Genomic DNA, 18,722 nt, shown 5'->3' with positions numbered 1-18,722 from the left:
AATTGTTAACAAATTGGACCAGCCTCTTTCTGTGGATTCTTTGCGCGATGGTCACTAACAATGGGTGATGTGGGAACAATGCCCCGGACCTTATTTGGGATGAATGGAAAAGCTGCTGGAAACTAGGTTAAGCAAATTTGACCGAACCTCAATGGGAAATGGAGGAATTGCAGTCCTCCTCCCCCGAAAAAAAAAAAAAAACTTCAAGCCCGGACTTAATCCATCGCGCGCACAAATCAATCAAATTCATCAAGCTCATCATCATTATTGTTATTACCCGCGGTCGGTTGGTTGGTCGCGTGACGATTACCACTCTGAGGAGGGGGGCCCTTTCCCGAGGTTGACGTCCGCCCCGAAGAACTGGCTATGACTAGTCACAAAACGCTAAAAAGCGCGGGCCCTGGGGGCTCAAATTTCGTGTTCAACAACATCAACCGCTCTAGTCAATGACTTTCGGGTGTATGCAAATTTGCGGGTTCCACATCCTCCTCCACCCTCTCACCGGAGAGGGGGGGGGGAGTCCAAAAGTGGGTGGCGCGAGCACTTTCTTCGCGATCCTCATTGATCAACGCGCTGCTTAATGGCAAATAAATTACACTACAATGAGTTGGTGGTTTTAACCAGGGGCTTGATCGTGGGTGGGTGAACTTCAAGTTTCGTGTTTTTTTTTTCGAGGGGTGATTATGGGTCAGTTGATCTGCAACAACTGCCAGAGATTCAGGTCTGCTGATAGTGGCCCCGACCCCCTGGCTGGACAGGAAGTAGGTTGGCTGACTTGGAGGTGTCTGTTATTTTTGAAAACCGAAAAGTTGCCAGATTATTGGGCGCGAATTGTGGGTCTAGGTCACTAGTGTGTGAGGTTGAGTTGGCGATTTTAAAGTTTGTGAAAGTGTTCAAAGGACTATTTTGAAGTCCGTACTCGAGCAGATTTTTTACAAAAAATTTGCCATTTCAACGTCTGCTTCCAAATAAACTCAAAGAGTTGCTCTTGTCGCTCAAGCGCTCCATCTCAAAAGGTTTCTCACAGGGCCACGTCGCGGAAGTCCACCGACCGACGACTGTCCGCGGCCACCACGGTCTGGTGTTCAAAATGAGTGCTTTGTCTTGTCCGGTGCGATGAGCGAAAAGGTCGCGCCGTTCTTGCGCCAAGTGGTTAATTTGTATTAAAATGTTGTGGCAGGTTGAGAGTCGGAAGCATTGCTGCATAATTTCAGGCAATTCAATTCAAGCATTGAGACGATAGGTCAATGGACCCGAACAGTAGCGGATCACGATATCGCAATGATAGTGATCATTAGCTTCATCAACCCCCGTCTGATCTGGGTCAATCCAGGTTAAGTGTCGCTCTCTACGGTGCGCCACACCCGGCTTGACCTCCAAATCAACCGCTGCACACAAATCATGCTCATCGAGAGTTGTTTCTGGTCGATCTACCGTTCAATTACCCCCAGCGCGATGGATCAAACGACGCGTGCTAAAACCTCCCCTTCAAACGGTACCTTACAGGGAGTTGATGCTGGTCGTCGTCGCCCTCCATGCGCCGCCACCCCCAGGTGTATAATTTGAGATCATTTCACAAATCAATAAATATGGTGACTCGGAGGTTCACCCCTACAACAAGGAAGGTAGCGTGTTGAACACGCGCGCAGATCAAACCGACACGAATAGAAAGCGAATGCTGTGTGGGTCAACCGCAAACATCGCGCGCGCTTGTTAGGTTAAGTTCAGTGAACACACACACGTGCGAGCGAGCATCTATGCTGACAATGACAGGGGAGGATTTGTGGTTTGGGTCAATGTTTCTGCTTCATTAATCATGGTAAGTTTGGCCACTATTAAGCGTAATCCTCTTTTCTGGAATCCTCGAGTAACGATGCGGTGATTTGTTTAGTGATCTAAAGAGTTGGTTTTGAACGCCAACTTGAAGATTCGTGGGGTTTTGAGCCTACTCAAGCGATTGTTGACCTTCAGGACTGACATAGCTGCGACGAAAATGTCAAAAAATCGAGCGTGGACCTAGAGTAGATCTAGTCCGTACAGCTTGACAGTCTGACAGTTTTGACAAGAGGTTGGCACTCCTCTTCACTAAATAACACGTTTGATTGCTTCACATCACTTCACGTTACAGCATAAGTCACTTCATGTCACTTTTCTAGTTCTTTCATGCCAGATCAAAACACTTTCAAAGACTTACCTGTACTAATTTCATTACATCACTTCACAAAATTCACCTTATAACACACTCTGAGACTTACCTGCAGTCATTGAAACGTCAGTTTCACAGGAGGTACTTTGGACTTGAAGTCCGTAATAGAGGTGACCACCAAACCTAAGACTTACCTGCACTCAGTTCAACGTTAACTATGAAGGAGGTACTTTGAGTTTGAAGTCCGTAATAGAAGTGAGTTTAATTTTCGACCAAGACGATACGATACTAGTTATGAAACTGTCAAAAGGTGATTTCATGCAATGAAGTGTTCGTCCAATCAAGCAAAAGATCGTAATCATCCGCTGCAAATTTGTCCAAACATCATAATGTTTTCACAACGTGCTTCGTGTAACGCTCCCATTTGGGTCACTCCAAATTTGCATACCCGCTAAGATCGCGCCGAGTTCAAAGCACTGTTACAACCCGGCGGTCACCCCGGTTACAACAGACCTCTCCTCGTCCCCGACAAGGTGTCACTCACCTTTCCCGGGGCCAGCAGCGCGCAGCGCGTGCACTTGCCCCGTCGGTTCCCACTCTAGTAAACCATCTTAACCCGGGTCGTAAAAAACCGGCCACTCTTCTTTTGCATGCCCCATTGTTGGTTTTGTTGTTTCGCTGAACATCGATTTGTTGATTTTTATCACGACAAGCCAGTTCTGAATGGGTTGACGGTCGTCAGGTTTCCGGACGCACCATAAGGAACCTGCTTCAGCGTCGTCAGATCGGAGGAAGAGGACAATTGAAAGTATCGTGACCAAGCGGTAACCTTGAGAGCGCGTGCAAGGTTCGGGGGGCCGTTACGTGGGGAGAAAAACCCATAAAACAGTCATTAAAGTTTAATGAATCGCCAAACGGTTCCTCCGGACAGCTGCGGGTCTCAAGGAGTGGTTCGCGAACTTGATGAAGTTTTGCAATATCTGTTTTTCGGGTTTCACTGGACGACGAAAAAACTGGTGATATTATGCGTAATTGCAAGTTCAGTTAAAATCGTAATAAACTGCGTTTACCTACTTCCTTACGAGCTGGACGCGGGGTTGGCATCTCCAGCTTCTCAGGAGTGGTGGACGTTCACTTGGGAACCTGTAAACGACTGTTTACATTTCATTACCGGTAACGATTAAGTGCGTCGTCAACTGCAAACAAGTACTTGCACTTGTTGACGGGTAAGTGGGTTGGGGTCGAACCCGGTCTGGTTTATTGTTTGGCGACCATTAAACTGCAGCTATTGTTGAGATATTAATTATCTTTGTACAAAACCACCACTAAAATAACAATCCTTGTTGAGATGTTAAAGCGATTGTAAATCTGAAGCGGTTAGGAGTCAGGACTTCATATCATTTGACAGAACTATAGATCGAAAGGTTTTTAACCTCTTCACATTTCAGCACAGATCAATGAGACACTAAGCGTGGTCCTAGGGTGATTATGGGCAGAGTCCTGCCATATGCGGGACGTTAGACAGAATGCAATCTAACGATTGCAGTGACAGAGTGACTGAACACGGATTTCACTTTGCTTCACATCACTCCGCATAATTCTTCACATCACTTCACATTACTTACCTTGAACGTTTCCTGCACTTACCTTGATTTACCTCGCTGATTCACGCCATTCGCCAACACACGCCTTTTACAACTTACCTGCCACCAAATTTCTGTGAAATATGGATGAGCTACTTTGAATTTGAAGTCCGTAATCGAACAGCTTGAAAGCTGATCCTAAATCTAAACTTTATTTGGAGGTTCTCAAAACAAAGCAAATTCTGTTTTAAGAAATCAAAGATGTTCTCATCAATTGCCATCCCACAAACGACCAGAAGCTGGTGTTCTGAATCATGTTCTCAAGATTGTAACAAAATATCGCCAACTTCCAAGAACAACACACAAAAATCTCCCTTGTGCGCTTAGTCTTGCCGACTTAGTCGGCACTTGCCCAGTCTCAAAGCGCGCCAGCAAAAAATCTTTCTCACAGCGGATGAACGGCGTCTACTCCGACTTTAGAATGCACTCCATTCAGCAAATAAGCTCCATTTCATTCTTCGCAGACTGCCAAACGAACGAATCAAGATTATGACTGACGACGTCGATTATGGGACCGCGTGCGCGCACGGATGATGAACTGCCAGACTCCACAGTTTCTCGCCAGTTGTCTCCGCGCACATTTTTCCAATTACAAGACCTGCCCTGACAAACTCACTGCGCTCCAGAAGCCCGGCAATGGTCTTAATTTGCATAAAAACCATTCACTAACTGCGAGCGGCGGCAACGTCGTGAAAGAAAACATCCAGCAAATGGCAGAAAACATAAAAATCTGACGCAAAAACCTGAGGGGAAATGATACGGTTTCCACGGAGTGGAAAGCACGCGCGTCCCGAAAAATTTAAATTTGATGCGCATCGTGAGCAGCAAAATAAACAAAGATTTTAATTCGCTAGTCCGACCCGCAAGACGCGCTCCCTTCTTCACAAACCGACCTCAACCACTCACTCACTCAGTCGTGGTGGGCAAGCCGCGCAAGTAGCAGCGTATTACCGACGACCCCAGCACCTTAATTAAACTCATTTAAATGAAGAGTGCACTTTTATTAGTCATTTCCGCTTTTTTTCTGCTGCCGCTGCTGCGCAGCGATTCGTTGTGGTGGTGAGAAATTGAGCGTGGCCCTAGGGTAGTTTTGGGTAGGGTCCTGCCGTGGGCGGGACGTTTGACAGAATGCAATTTGAAAGTTGCAATGACAGATTGACAGAACATTGATCTTTAACTCACTTCACATTTTTCTTCACAGCAGTTCATATCACTTATTCACAGTCATTCCATTACTTACCTTTAAAGTTGTCTGCACTTACCTTGATTTTCCTCGCTGATTTATTTCACTTCACTTCAACGTTTTCACACAAAACGTCGATGGTACTTTGATTTTGACGTCCGTAATAAAAGTGACGATCTTTTTTTGTTTGGTTTATCTTTTCCACTTCACTTGTTTCACTACAAACTTTACTTGAAATAGCCCAAAAGGTACATTGATTTTGACGTCCGTAATAGAAGTGAAATTCCTAGTTTGATTCTGATGCATACTTTCGGGCGTTTCCCAAAAAATACCATCCGAACCACTCTAGCGCGAAGCGCTACAGGTGTGCAAAATTTTCACAGTCCTCCAAGCTGTGGTTCTTCACCAACTCATTTCTACCGCCTCGACCCCGGGTCGTCATCGCAGCGAGGTCTCCCAAAGTGGTGCTGCCTGCTCCGGTTTTCGTTTTCAACTCCGCCACGACTCTGTCATTACCAGGCCGCGTGACCACCCTCTCTGGGGGGGAACCTCCCGAAACACACGACAACTCCGATGTGTAGGTTCATCTTCATCCGGTCGGTGCCGTACGCCGAGGCTTTTACGGCAATTAATACTTTTTGGAGCAGAGACCCCTTCATTCCCAGATGGCCGGTGGATTACCCGGGAGTGCGGCCGTGCACAGCGGCTTATTAAAATAAAAGCAAACGTCGTCGTCGTCAGTTGGTGAAGTCCGCGCGAAACGATTGTAGGCCACCGGGCCATTGGAGTTGGTCTTTGTGGGATGCTGCTGCTGCAGTTTAACGACAGTTAAATGGACTTCAAGGTACGCGAGAGGGCAGTGTGGAGTTGTTGCAGCTCGCGGGGGATGACAAAACGGCACGGTAAGTGGCCTACAATTGGAGCATCTTCGCAAAGGGTGAAGATCGCGAGCGATCTCGTGGGAGGAGTTGTGGGAGATACACGCTGAAAGACTTTCACAATTTTGTAGTTGAGGACTCACAGGTTGGTTGGTCTTGATTGGTTGATCTTGAGCTTATAAACTGAGGAGTTCAATAAGACCTAGAATCACTTGATAGATTGGCTCGGTGACATCAACTAGGATTCGATTGTTTCTTACCATTTTCCGCAGAGATTCTCAGCATACAACTTTTTAACACTGGACACAACCTACCTGCAGTTGTTCACCTCAAAGCTTCAAAGAAATTGAAGTCCGTAATAGAAGTGATAATCGATTCAGAGGTTGATCACTTCTCCAAACCTTAAGAACTTCTACGATCTCCTCCCAAACGACCTGCTGTCAGCTCAACCATCTCATTTCCATCAATCCTTCCAATCCCCGCCGCAAAACGACGATCCCTAATGTGACAGCTCCGTTCGCCCAGCTGTCCCGAGTCCCTCTTGCCCCTTCGGGGATAATCTGCAACTTCCTCTCGGACGCGGCGGCACACCCAACGGCGATCCCCAGTCTAAGGTCAAACCTCTTCCTGTGCTTTGGTCTTGAGCCGTCGTCTTCTGAGCTGAGCCAGCTGGCGTCCAGATTGATGTTGGTGCACCCAGGAATGCACTGAATTGGAATGGAATGCAATAAAAATTGCATCTGCCCCGGACGACCGGCGTGGCAGAACTTGAGACTTTTGCGGGTGTGAGTTGTCACTGGGGTGGGATGGGGGACTCTCACCCGTGTCTCGACGGAGATCAGCTAGGTGGGAAAGGAATGCTGAAGATGATCACTTTCCTGAGCCCCCCGAGAGAGAGCTTCGGACGCGCAGATCTTAAGGTTGGGAGAATGGAGCAGCGGATGTAACTTCTTACGCTTGTTTCTTCACCCTGAACTCTTGCAACTCGCGCAGTACAAAGGTGGAAAGAATGATTAAGGATTTTACGTGCGGAGCTCCAGTAATTGAACTACTCGCGCGTAATGAACTGAGCTGTCTGGAAGTCAGTCAGCGCAGATCTTGTACCGGGGGAAAAAGGTGTTCAAAAGGGAAACGCCCCCTCCCCCGCACGGTTCTGCGAACCCGCGTATGTGTGTAGAAAAGGAAGTGAGCGTTTTTCGGAATCACTTAGATGATTTTTCAAAAACATACGCCCAGTAGAGGTGCACAGGTCGGAGCGCGATTAAAACGAGGAGGAAGAGAAGAATTTTCGTAATCGTAGCGAGATTGGAGGCTGGATCAGAGCGGGGGTTAGAACTCAATCGGGTGAGAGTTGATCGAACTGAGGTTTTGGGCTGAAAAGCATGATTTTGACTTCTACATAGCGAAATTCAAGCGGATGGATACCAGAAAAAAATTCGAGCGTGACCCTTAGGAGATCAGTGCAAGTCCAGTCTGGACTTTTGAGACAGAGTGACATGATTGACAGAGTTTACATACCAACTGATGGTTCTGCTACAAACCTGTTACTTTGAATCACTTATTTTCCTTTAAATATTGCAATTCACTTCACAGTAATTCACTTCACTTACCTGCTTGTTTTCACCTCAAATCACAAAAGAACTTTCAAGAGATACATAGAATTTGAAGTCCGTAATTGAGGTGACATGTATCCCCCCAAGGTAATTTGAGATCTGAAGATGAATGCCCGTAGGTTGTTTAGAAACATTTTTTGTTGATTTTAACGATTTTTGAAACTCAAGGAAATGATGTTCACAATAAAGACGACTTATACTTGATGTCCATAATTCACTTATGATTTCCTTCTCCAAAATCGTTTCCTTATAACACAAATTTTCATAAAAAAAATCGAGCGTGACCCTTGGGAGATCACTATTAGTCCAACCTGGACTTTAGTGACATATTGACAGATTGACTGAGTTAACTTACCAACCTATTGGACCTGCTACAAACCTGTCACTTTAAATAACTTCACTTCACTTTAAATTCACTTCACTTCACAACAACTCCACTTACCTGCTTAGAAATCTCGAAAAGAACATTCAAGAGACACCTTGAATTTAAAGTCCGTAATTGAGGTGACAATGATCAATCCATGGTTATTTATGATTTGAAGTTCATACAAGTTATGAATGCCCTCGAATTGTTTTAAGTTAATTTTGAGGATTTTTGGAACACTAAAAAATGACAATCGAAATAGAGACGACTTCAGGTACATCATCCTGAAACACTCTTCAAAATTTCTCACAACCAACCTTCTTATGTATTCCGCCTCCCAATTGGGGCCAAAATCGTTCCACTGAATTTCGCCGCGCTGCAATCCGATTATCTCCAAAAATGCAAATGTTTGACCGCGAACCACTCGCCGAAACTTGAATGAAACAGTTCATTCCGCAAGCACAAAAAAAACGGACTCCGCGAACCACTTGTAATAACGCTATGAACAATAAAATTGCCAACTCGCGCGGTTTGCATACCAAATGACCCATTCGCGTCAACCGAGGAGGACCTCTCGCCGTTGCACATTTTCGGGGTCTCCCCCCGTTTGAGTTCTCATGCTCATTTAATTAAGCCTGCCCCGAAAAGTGTCAATCCAAATTCCGCTCACCCGTGTCTCCAGCGCGGCCATTACCTCCCGAGGGGTCGATCATAAATCTACCCGGCACATCGTTGCTCGCGCACAGTTTTATGTGACAGTCCCGGATCATGTTCTTCAAGGGAAGAAGAAATGTTTTATGGAGCTGCGCTCCAAGTTCTGCGCGAGACGTTTGCGCTATTGTCATTAAAAAATATTTGCAATACGTAAGTGAGTGTCTCTAAAGAAGACGACTCGCCATGGCGACCTCTTCAGAGCTCGGGCACCTGGAAGCAAACAACGTTCCCATGACTTGATGACATGACATGAAATGATTTGTATTCCCGAGAGTGTGTACACCACGGTCGACATCAACGGCGTCGTGTGCGAAGTTCCCACAATGGGACCGCTCCATGCAATTCTAAACTGCTGCTCCACTTGGGGGCCTGGATCATCAACGCGAGGTCGGAAGTCCGCGGCTATGCAAAGCACACCGTTCCCTTTGATCCTGTATGCTCCGCCGTCTGGGCAAATATTGAAACCGATCCGCGGGTCACCGCCGGAGATCTTTGACGGATGCGCTTGCAGACATTGTCGCGAGTGGGTACTTGCCAAGAATCTCCCAAGATATGCGGACCGCCATCGTGCTCGTCATCCCCATCGGCAGCCCTATGATCATCGGCGAGTGGAACTTCAAAAGACCCGCGCCGATTGACGCCACACGCTGGTTCGTCGCCAGACGGGCTGCATGGAGAGAGAGATCTTGTATCGATTAGTAACAAATCTTTTTCTCGCTTCGCTGCACAAACTGAATCGCTGCCGCGTCGTCGTCGGCACAGTTGAAATGAATAATCAGCTGCGGAGCCGCGCAATTCCAGGGTGACCTATTCGACGAGCAGGAACCGAGCTACCTCAGACCTTGAACTGATTCCGCGAGGAGCGCGCTCAAGTGAAATCCGCTGTGACGGGGTTATAATTCATACATCATTAATTGATTGATTTCTGCCATGCCCGGCATCGGTGACGCCGCGCTGGAAAGGAGGACTTTGAAGGTAATCAATTTTGTTTCTTCAGCTGTTGATACTCACTAGATACGACGAGTGAAGACAGATGATGGGTTTGAGATGTTGGATATTTTACCTTTCTAACTTATTAAGGATTTGGGGATTATTGAGACTTTGAAACGCCTAAAAGTATGTAGCAAATGTCATTTTTCAACATTCACCTCAATTACGGACTTCAAACTCAAGCTATCCCTCTGTTTGGTTTGAGTATAGTTATCAGAAGGTAAGTGGTAATGTGATGTGAATTGATGTGAAGTGATGTGAAGTAAGGTAAAACAACATTAATTGGTGTGATGCAAACCGAAGGTATGTATATTTAAGTGCAAATCTGTCAACTAGTTTAATCTGTCAATTTCTGTCAAAAATCTTTGATCTACCTCAGGGTCATGCTCAATTTTTTATTTCTTTTTACGGTTTCAGCTTTCAATTTTGCATTTAAATTTTACTCATGCATGTATTTTTCTTTAATTACAGGTTAGTACCCCCATCCAAAACAACAGAACCCGGTAACGGTAAGCGTTCATGACACCTTACATCGCCTATCCCATGTACAACACACCCCATTAGCATCACCCAAAAGCGCTACCAACACTTTCCAAGAACTCCAGTTCTCTCTTAATTTCCTCTCCCAGAGCCGAGCAATTCCAAAATTCCACCTGCAGGGCATGATTAGATCGTCGTGCAACCATCATCAACTACCTCCTTTTTCCTTTTAGCATTTTTTGTTTTCGCAAAAAAAGCAACATCCCAAAAACTCAATTCTTTCTCGCACCTGTCGTCATCGTAGCCGAAACTAACATCATGTATTTTTGGATTTGCCCCTGCTTGTGGTTAGTTATCATCATTAAGACTTTTACGATTCTTGGGTTGTGCCCGTTGCGGTGAAGTTCTGGTGGCCGAACGGTATTATTATTCGAAAATGTTTTATTTTTTTTTTAAATATCCCAGAACCTCGCCGCTGACAGCAGCCTATTTTTGTTTTATTTTAAAGTTTTTTGCTTAAGGTTAGTTCCAAAAACGCATCAACGAACCCCCTACCCCGTACTATCACGTGCGGTTGGCATTAGCCGTGCTCATGTTCACATGTCACGCGAACTGAATTTTCGCGTGTCTTGCAAAAACGAAAATAAAAAAAAACGACTAAAAGGTTCCGTTCACAATTCCCATTATTCATTCATACCTTGCTGCCTACCTGTTTGCTTTTTTGTTTGCGAGCGACCAGGGGGAATTTGTTGGTGTGAAGAAATTGACTTGTAAATTTAGCAAACTTTGCTCACCGAAACTTGAGCGTAGTTTAGTAGTGTGGATCTCCATAAAAGTCACTTTCTAATGGATGGTGTCATCGTCGTGAAATTATTTGGGTTTTGATAGAATGTAATGCATTAAAAATTTCTCCACATTTATATCTGTTATGTTATTTAAATTGTATGACATTTTTATTTATTACAATAAAGCCACCCTTGATAAAGTTTGCTTGAAGTTTGCATGTTCATCTTTTATACAACACAAATTTAAGAAAAAATCTCAATTATGGTTTTTCAATTTTTTTTAGGGATTCTCTACACAGTAAAAAAAATCATGGTAAAATTACATCAGGAGATGGGTACATCTTTTATGTCATAAAAAGGTGTAATTTTACTACTGAAAATGTGTAATTATACCACTTTTATGGTATAATGTCACTTTTTTAGTCTAAATTGAGATAAAATTACCTCATAAAAAGATAATATTCAACCTTGAAAAATTACGGCTTTAAATTTACACAATTTTTTACTGTGTAGAATTTCTAACTTTTCATTTCTAGGTTTTCAATCATTTCAATCATTTGGAAAAAAAAACTTTGTCCATGTATTTCCTCAGTCAAATATGTTTCTTATTTAGGCACTTTCTGATCGATTTTGTGTCTTCAGCAAAGTTGAAGGATAGGTCTTTTCAAGAAACTGATTGTTCTTGAAAAAAAAACTCGAAATTTAATACCATCTATTTTTAAATATGTTTCAGAGGATGATAAAAATCAGTTTTGCGCTAGGGTTCAGGATGGTAGAAATTGTGTCACTGGAAATATCTAACGTAAGATTAATAAAAATTTCATGTTGAGATGCAAAATCACATTTTCAATCAAAAATTACTGAAAAACTATATTTTTTTCATATTTTTGTGATAAGGTGCTAGTTTTTTAAGCATTTTTTTAGCCATTTCGTTTACATTATCCAAAAATGTTCTTTTTCTTCAATTGTAAAATATTTTTCGAGGCCATGCACCTATGCCAACAATATTTTTGAAAATCTGAGAAAATTCTACAAGTTACTTTTTAAACTGGAATGTGTTACCGACACTTTTTTGCCAAAAATTTCTTAATATAAAAAACTTAAACCAAAAAACGTTTAAAATTGTGTTATTTTTTTAAATTATATCTTGAATTGTAAAAAACTTCAGATTCTTTTTATTTCACCACTTTCTAATTATCATATGATGTTGGAATCAATCCTGTTAAATCAACTTTTCAATCATACGTAGGTACATGTCCATTTTTATTGTTAGTCTAGATTCCAAAATCTCAGATCAGCGGTCCAATCTTCAATGTTTACAGATATTTTGAGTTAGATTTTGGATTCTTTTTTAAGTTTTCGAAAAAATATTTTCAGAGATGGTCACTTATCTTAACAAAAATTGAAAAATGGCTTTTTTTATTTTTAATATTAAAATAATGATGGCCAAAACGGCGGCTTTGAAATATTGAAAAAATGCATTTTTTGAAATTTAAAAGGCATGGGGTCGCAGAACTTGAATTCGATGTAAAGATAAAAAAAATGAAAATCATTTTTTGGTAACAATTCGATTATAAGAAGTAGAGTGCCGTGGGTCTTTTATGGGTAAACCAAAGGTTCAAACTTGCTTCTTTGGACATATTTTAAAGCATGAGCCGAATAAAAAAATCAAAAAACAATAAATGCACACAATCGACTGACTTTGTAAAAAAATATCAGAAATTCAAATTATTTTACATCATTAAGAGTTTTTTTATTTTTTGAAAAGGATCAATAAACTATTGTCTTTCCAAAAAAACTCTTGACCCCTTCTAAGAAAATCTCTCCCTGCACGCCCCTGTCCGGATCAACGCGCAACGAGATCGATCGATCCCTCTCACGCACACTGCTCCGCAACCGCGATGATCAGATGCGGCGGCTGCCCAAACTCAATCCAGCCGCCCGCAACAACAACAACCAAAACCGGCTTTTCTCCGGCGCGGCTGCTAAGCCGCTCTCTCTATTTCTCGTTTGCATCCCATCGTACGTTCGCTCGCCAAAAAAAACTCGCGATTTCTCTCACGAGAAATTCTCACTCTCGCGGCTCTCTCTCACCCATATGTTGTGAATGTTTTGTTGTTTTTCCATAATAAATAAAAGATAACAACAACAACAACGAGAAAGGGGAGCGAGCGCGCGCGCTCGCAGAGCGAAACGGCTGTACGGAGTTGCGGCGGCAAAACGCGACCGAACGTGTGCTGAGCGAGAATATTGTTAATTCATAGCCATAGCGGGAACCTGCAGTTTGCGCGATCGAATCGCCGTTCGGCTCCTCAGTCTAGTTCAGCACATCTACCGGAACGGAACGGCGACGGTGTTGTTGCCGGGTGTTGCGTTGCGCTCGCGTTGTCCAGGTTTGTTGTGAGGGGCTGTGAGAGGGGTTTTGCAATCGTGATCACGGTGAACCAGTTCCGGACCGAGGACCGTTTTTGGGCGCAAAAGAGATTGTAGTTGATCGCGGGTCGAGAAGAGCAAGAAGAAGATCTCTCAAGTAACAGTAGGCCGTGCGTAACTTTCTCTCAGCGGATGCTTGGATCAGCTGCGGAGAAACGGGAAGAGTTCTGGTGTTCGGTGCGTGTCGCCTGCTGTGATCCGTCGTGCGTGACTACGCAACCGATTTGCGCATAAGCCTGCTGGGTGTTTGGAGTTAGTGTGAGGGGGACGCAGTGTGCGTGAAAACAAAGCGCCGCGCTGAGGTGCATTCAACGGTAGTGTGAAGTGAGTTAGACGTTCGACTCCGGAGGAGTTGTTGTCGAGAAAGCGTACACACACCGCGAGGGCTTCACACAGCGCGTAATTGTTAATTATTATTTGTAATTTACTATTGGCCTGTATGATTTATGTGAACAAGTCGGCGACTTGCGTCGCCAATGTGGCGGCGGCGCCGCTTGAACATCGCCAAGAAGGCAGTGATTATCTCCGCAAGGAGCCAGAACTCTGCACGGGTAGCGGATTCTTCTGAGAGACAGACAACCGTATCAGCCGCAGAACTCCGCGTGTCCGTAGCGGAATTGTAGTCAGAAAGTGAATGCAAAGTGATTCGTAGCCCGCGAAGCGTGAAGTGACGGGCAGTTGAAATGTCAAATCTGCACCGTTGATTCCGCAGATAGTGTGCGCCGAAGAGCAAGCTGTGACAGCGGTGGTGGTGCCTTAATAAGGAAGCAATCCAAGTAGCTGTGCCTGCTGTTGTTGTCCGTGACACAGAGGATCAGCGAAGTGACGTGACGCCACTGGCGCAGTTGCGCTCGCCGGATTAACTCTCGACGTGGAGGAGGTTTGAAAACGCCACTTTTGGGATTAGATCGGGAATGGAGGTTGTGTCGAGATAAGCAAATGGGAGCTGAGCAATTGACGTAGATGCGATGGGGAATAATTACGGGGCATTGATGTCTCGACTGTAATATCCCTCGATAAGGGGGACCATTTATTAGCCTGTAAATCTATCGATGAGGGGTTGGCTAAGTGACTCAAGTACCAATCAAACGCTTGCAGCGTTCTGACTGGTTTTGAGCTGAGATCATTGTCAATTGTCAAGGTGTATGAACTTTTAACGTTCGCCGACTAACGAGTCGGCGCCCTCCCCTTTGAAGAGTGCTTCTAACACGGCACTCAAATTGAAACATATTCAACTGTCAGATCTAGTAGGCACTGCTGCTACCGACGAGGGTAGCCTGGTGGGTGGTTTGTTGGCTGACCCCTCGCGTTGCATGGGGGAGTAATGAGATCTGCACGCTAGATCTAACCTTTTATGTGCGCAGAGATTGGCGTCGTTGTCGTGGTTTGCAATTGGATGCAGTTTTGGTCTGGGGTGGAGAACGGTAGCTATGAAAAGGTTGATACTAAAAAATCACCAGTGCAAAAATATCGACTTTTAACGTGCTTTCAAGGTTTCTGCAAATTTCGTCGTGATTGCGCTATCTTGTCGCATATCGATTTTGGCTCATTTTAGTTCAGGACGCCATTTTGTGCAGTTTTTAATGCCTCACCTTATGACATTCACTGATCTCCAAAATACAATTTTAAGCTTGAAATATTCAACAAAAACAGTAAAACTTCGTGCAATGTTGTCACTCTCCATACGGAATGTACGCGTTTTGTCAAGTACTACGGTTTACATTTTTGATTGTAACTCGGGACGCCGGCAACCAAAACTAGGAAAAAGGTCAGCAAAAAATAGTATTTGTTATTGTTTACAATTTTTTTTTCGACCGCACTGAAAAAAATCATACTTAAAAAAAATCTGGTTGAATTTTAAAATACATGTTGTTACAATAAATAGATTTCGAAAAAAATTAAGATGTTAAAATAAAACAGTTTTTGCTTTAATGAAAGTTGATAGGCACACTATAAATGGTTAGGCGCTTATACTTACATCAAACCCTACGTAATGTACCACCCCCGGCCGAGTTAAAATGCGTAACCGGAAAAGAAGGTGTGCATGCCTGGCACGAACACTCAAAGCGTGTTCTAGCGTGCTGCTCGTACTGACTCAGAGCAAGGGTGAGATGTAGGTGTAAGGGCAGTGCGTGTTCGTCGGGAACCTGGTGCATAAGATCGGTCAAGGCCCGTTCTTACACTGAAAATTGCGAATTGCGAAATTGCGAAAAACAGTAAAACTTCGTGCAATGTTGTCACTCTCCATACGGAATGTACGCGTTTTGTCAAGTACTACTGTTTACATTTTTGATTGTAACTCGGGACTCCGGCAAACCAAAACTCGGAAAAAGGTCAGCTAAAAAATAGTGTTTGTTATTGTTTACATTTTTTTTTCGACTGCACTGAAAAAATTATACTTAAAAAAATTCTGGTTGAATTTTAAAATACATGTTGTTACAAAAAATTGGTTTCCAAAAAGAAAATTTCAGATGTTTTAGGAGACCTAACAAATTTGTCTCCATAAACACCTAAATGTAAATATTCAAAAATTCTTATTTTTTTAATGAATTTTTTATTCAATTTATTGCCTTCGGCATAGTTTTAGTTATGAGTGAAAACTACACAAAAAAAATGATAAGTAACAACAAATTTTGATGATTTTAAAAATAAATTCGGCAGCAAAAATTAATTTCCAAAAAAGAAAACTAATTTTTATTTTTTGTATGTGTTTAAGGAGACATAAAATGCCAGCTTTAAAAAAAATTAGAATGCGAAAAATCTTTAAACAAGTTCAGAGTTAGGAAAAAACAGGAGTTAAAAATAAATTGAAAAAAAATATATAACTTTATTTTATTTTAGTATAACTCAAAATTGCATTAATAAGTACTTCAGTAAAATTCTCATAAAATGCATCGTTTTCAAATTATCCCCATTTTCATGTAAATTTTTTGAAAAAGTTTTTTCAATTTGCAAAGAACAATATACTCTTTGAACTATTTTTTTTAGTAAAATGTGAAAAATTCCCTACATTTTGTTTTTGAACGTTGTTGATACTTTCCTCTCTCACTATCCTCTTTCCTTAGCAAGTTCAGATAGTGTTTTGATTTTTTTCTATCATTAGCTAAGTCCTTAGTTTAAAGCAATTAGAGTTTCCAAATGAACTATGAAATAACTCACAGCTGAAAGGAACCCCAAAACTCTGTTATGTATTTAAATGAACTAGTTGTATCTTGATTATTCATAAATAAAACCTGAATTGGATTGAATTGAAACTTTGTTGATACGGCTTTTGGCTGCTGAGATATGCTCATACAAGCATTAAAAATGGAAAAATGAGGTTTTCTCAGTTTTGCCAAATAAGTCCTCGTTTTTTTTATCAATGAAGGTGAAAACGAACAAAGATTGATTTTCAATAGGGGTATTTTAAATTTTGAAAGCATGTTTAAATATCATTTGTCATAATTTGAACACATTTAGGCAGTTTTCACCAAATTGTTTTTTTTTCAACTTCTGTACCAAAGTTTGTATTTAAAAATAATAGAAATGTTTAAAGCACGTATTGCAATATAAATCTACGTTTCAAACCCGGTTTTGGTGAAATTTTATTAAATTTGAGAATTCGGTAAACCATCTGTCAAAATGAAAAAAAAAAAAAAACAAACTTTACCGATTACGGTAAATATTCTAAATTCGTAGTTTTGGTAAGCTACTTCATTCACGAATGAGTCGATTTTCCATTCTTTTCAAAGTTTCTGTTCTCAATTGATGTTTTACAGTTAAATGTTAATTGATTATTGAATTATAACACACTTCAATTTTTTTTACCGAATTAGATAGTTTTTTCCAAAGTTTAAATTGCTGAACAATCCGGTAAACTGAATATTAGTTAAATTTAGTAAAAACTTAATGAGATCGGTGTTTATCATAGTATATTGTTGACCTATTTTTGGTAATTTTGATGGTTTAATGATCTAACTTTACCGATTTTATTTTTTTTTGATTTCGATAAAAAATAACCTTGGGTAAACAATGAATGATTTCAATCCCCGAGGGCTTTTTTTATATTTTCACTCAAAAAACGTTTTTTACTAACTTTTACGATTTCTTTTTTTGAATTTAAATACATTTGATAAGGAATATTAACATTTTACTCAGTTTCATGGAATAATAAATTGCATTTGATACAGACAATACAAACAACGTAACACTGCTTCCCAGGTTTTGCTACCTTCCAACACGCAAAACTCACCCGTAAAGTATAATTAAATTCCAAACTAATAAACCGATCATTAAGTTACTCCCGCTTATAGCGATTCCTCGAACGAATTCGCTCCGCTTTTCGTCAAATCTGCCAATAAAACAAAGAGGAGGTAAAATTGTTTCAGAACCTGACCGGCAGCAACGACGTTTAGAACCACGTTCTTCATCTGCACATGTGCCGTTGTTCGTGTACACCTCTTCAAAAGCCAATAAAGATGTTTCAATAAATTGCCCAAGCGGCCATAAAACCGACATCATTATTTCCATTGTCAAATTACACGAAATAAGGCATAGATCTTCGGCGATCTGAGTTCTGCGTGTGTGTGCCACCTACGCAACTGCAGCTCCCCTCTGAACTTCCCCTTAACCAGCCATGCAAATGTGTTCATGACTACAAAACAACACTCGTATAGAATGTTTCGCTAGCTGATCCGAGGGGAGAGACTATTAAGCAAAAGAACGAATCTTGATCTTCAGCAACAAAACGATTTCTCCCCACCACACTACTTCTAGCGCTGAAGAGGAAGAAGTTGTGTGCTGCTCGTCTAAGCAAACACCATTTTTACGACCCAACTAGACACAACTGAATCTAGATTTTTTTTTGCTTCACAGAAAATGAGACTATCATTTCCGTGAGTTATTTTGATTCGTCCGACTCCCACACGGGGTTCATGACAAAAAACCGGCCACGTGTGGACGTGACCACCCCCCCACCTCGCCCCCGCCAAGAGAGTGGGTGGGTAATTGTTGAAGAAATGGTTTCGCTTTCTGGCTAGAACTGGACGCAATCTGGGGATGTGCAAGATAGCTTTGAAGTGTTTTATCGAGAAGGTTAATCATGACCGGCTAAGCAAGTTTCTGTGCAAAACAAAGACTCATCCAAACGTGATTAAACTGTAAACTGAACAAGTCATGCTTTTCTGGAAGTGATCTGTGGTAATTGGATAATGTATTGAAATTGGAGCTTTTGTTTGGGAACGATTTGTGTTTTTTTTTAATAATGCAAAAATATCAAGGTTTCAAAAATATCTGCTTCAACAAGCTTTTAGAATTAAACGTTATATCAAGATGTTGACGCTATTAACTGACATTCATTGTCAGTACATCGTTTGTCATTCTTACGGTTCCTCGCTGTCATGCATTTTGGATCAAATTTAGTTACGATCTCACGATGCCTCACCTTTCGACTTTTACAGATCTCCAAAATTCGATTTCAATCCTGAGATATTCAATAAAACCCGGAAAAACTTC

At 42.0% G+C, this 18,722-nt stretch overlaps 1 protein-coding gene and 1 long non-coding RNA gene across 2 annotated transcripts in view; both read left to right on the top strand.

The window, feature by feature from the left end:
- Positions 1 to 18,722, top strand: part of LOC6040102 — a 424,546-nt gene that overhangs the window by 298,039 nt on the left and 107,785 nt on the right. The gene's annotated exons all lie outside the window — the stretch shown is intronic.
- LOC119767576 overlaps positions 13,063 to 18,722 on the top strand; it is a 52,895-nt gene continuing 47,235 nt past the window's right edge. The window contains exon 1 of the long non-coding RNA XR_005277595.1: positions 13,063 to 13,189. This is a non-coding gene — a long non-coding RNA (uncharacterized LOC119767576). The remainder of the gene's footprint in view (positions 13,190 to 18,722) is intronic.

Source organism: Culex quinquefasciatus, chromosome 2 (assembly GCF_015732765.1).
Source record: "Culex quinquefasciatus strain JHB chromosome 2, VPISU_Cqui_1.0_pri_paternal, whole genome shotgun sequence".
NCBI classification, from domain to species: Eukaryota; Metazoa; Arthropoda; class Insecta; order Diptera; family Culicidae; genus Culex; species Culex quinquefasciatus.
The sequence above is the reverse complement of the archived record's forward strand: the minus strand, read 5'-3'. Positions and strand labels throughout refer to the sequence as shown.